Source organism: Arachis stenosperma, chromosome 9, assembly GCF_014773155.1.
Source record: "Arachis stenosperma cultivar V10309 chromosome 9, arast.V10309.gnm1.PFL2, whole genome shotgun sequence".
Taxonomy (NCBI): domain Eukaryota; kingdom Viridiplantae; phylum Streptophyta; class Magnoliopsida; order Fabales; family Fabaceae; genus Arachis; species Arachis stenosperma.
Genome location: NC_080385.1, coordinates 8,380,432 through 8,382,771, shown reverse-complemented (window position 1 = coordinate 8,382,771; position 2,340 = coordinate 8,380,432). Strand labels below are relative to the sequence as shown.

The 2,340-nt window shown below is 37.1% G+C and overlaps 1 long non-coding RNA gene across 1 annotated transcript; it reads right to left on the bottom strand.

Annotated features, from left to right (window-relative positions):
* LOC130950977 (uncharacterized) lies at positions 1 to 1,775 on the bottom strand. Its single transcript, XR_009073788.1, has 4 exons — positions 1,389 to 1,775; positions 1,050 to 1,141; positions 582 to 734; positions 1 to 492 (listed from the first exon to the last, which is right to left on the bottom strand). It is a non-coding gene; the product is annotated as an uncharacterized LOC130950977 (long non-coding RNA).
* Between the last annotated feature and the right edge of the window lie 565 nt (positions 1,776 to 2,340).

Genomic DNA, 2,340 nt, shown 5'->3' with positions numbered 1-2,340 from the left:
TATAAATCCTAATTATATTACAACAAAACAACCCCAAAAAACTCCAACTAATTGACGGATCCTTAGAAAAATTAGCCCATGAGCTGCAATTCATGGAAAGCTTGGCTTGCCTTGAAACATCTCTCATCAATCATCATATAACAAGTTAACAACAAAGCCGATTAGCCGACACTTTATTAGTGTTATATTAGTCTTTTATGCATTATTTCAGGGATATTTTAGACATTGTATCACGTGTTAGACGACAAAATCTTTATCTATTACCGTTTAATACATGGTATATCAATGTTCCAATAAAGTAAATGGAACATGTGAAAGTCTTCCTAAACTATAAAGTAACATAGTTTCATTAATTCTGAAACCTTCATTTCTTCACAAGAACATAAAGAACAACTCTGTTGCTGCAATAATCAGGATGCCACAGATTTTGATCAATGCGACCAATTCTGAAATTGTTCACTGCAGCTTCTAGGAAGTATTCAAGAATGGCATCTGAAACCAGAAAAAAAAAGATCTCAGAACTTATAATACTTGTGAGGATTAGGGTCCAAAAATGAAGTTAAAAGAAACAAATCATTCACCATTTTGACGCTCGCCAGCCAAAAAGATAGTTGTATTAGGCCCAAAGAGCTGCCCTAGCGTCTCTAGCAGATTGAGTTGATAATTCATTGGTATATTAACTCAAAATCTTGAAACATCTTATAGCACTCTTTATCTTTATATTATCCAGTTTCCTAATATACCAAAATGGATTTTTCTTAATCATGTCAAAAGCCAAACTATAAGAATTAATTTAAAAGAAAATAAATGACAAACTATATCAGTTCATCATGTCAGAAAATCCAGTTCAGTTTAGCAGGATCAGTTCAGAGTTTACAGTTTCAGAGTTCATCATGTCACAAAATCAAAAGAGCTACTCAATCAAACTCATCAGGAGACAGAGACATACAACAGTTATTCAATGATTCAATCAAACAATCACAACACCACCCCAGATGAAAAAAAGTTAAAAGAAGCTCCCAAGATTAATACTTGGGTGTATTATTGACCTGTTCAACAATGTTGCCTGCTGGAGAAAGAACTTCTTGCCTTTTAGCAGAGAGCTTGGCCAAAGTGGTTGTGTGAATGGCTCCAATGACAGCTATAGAGTAACAAATCCATTTTTAGCAATAATTTCAACAACACAAAATCAATTATTTGATTTCCATTCACAATTTCACATTCAGAAATTAAAAAAGCAGCAACAGAGTTTCAAATCCATTTTTAGTAATAATTTCAATAACACAAAATCAATTATTTGATTTTCCTTCACAATTTCACATTCAGAAATTAAAAAAAGCAGCAACAGAGTAACAAAAATCAATTATTAATTACAAAAAAATTAATACCTAGGCTAGAAGCTGGATCCTGGAAGGCTGGAACAGGGCAGAGCTGGTGAGGGTGTGGAAGTGGCTGGGGACGGTGGCTGGAAAGACAGTGGCCGACGTGGTGGTGTGGAACAGAGCTGGCACCGGCGGGAGGTGGCTGCGCGACGGAGGCAAGAGGCGAGACCGGCGACGGTGGCTTCGATTTTCGAAGCTTAAACGGCGGTGGCTGGACGGACGTTGCGCCGTTGCCTTCGAAGCTCGAAGTTGGGACGGCGGCGGTGGCTGGACGGACATGCGCCGGCGGCTTCGATGAGGTTGAGACGAATTGGGGCTAGAGTCTGGACTCTGGACTGCTGCTTCGCGTTGTGGAGGCTGGAGACTAGAAGGAAGAGGGGTTAGGGAACTTAGGGTTGCCAACTTGCCATCTCTGCACAACAAAACGCTGCGTTTTTGTTAAGATTCAAAAACCGGCCGAATCAGGTTAGGTTTGACCGACCGGTTTCTGGCCGGTTCAACGGTCCAATGACGGTTTTTAAATTTGTCGGTTTTACCTTTTATTCGAACCGTAATTAATAGCAGTTCGCGGTTCGACCGTCCGATTCAAACCGATTTTAAGAACATTGCTTTTTTCCCGGACACCTCCTTTGTCAAAAAGGAGGAACGACACCAGAGATTAGGGACCAAAACACGTGGTGATGGTTTGCTACAACACCGGAGATTAGGGATCAAGAGTTTAGCCTGATCTAGCATGGCTTGATAGAAAATAAGTTTAGTTCAAGAGTTTACTTTAAAAAATATTTGTATAAACTAAAATTAGCTATTAAATTAATTATTATGTATTTTCATATAAATATATATATATATATATTATTTTATCTATTTAATATATATTTTATATTTTATTATATATTTAATATACATAATTGATTGATAACTGATTTTTAATTTTTATATAATATGACTGTAATTTTTT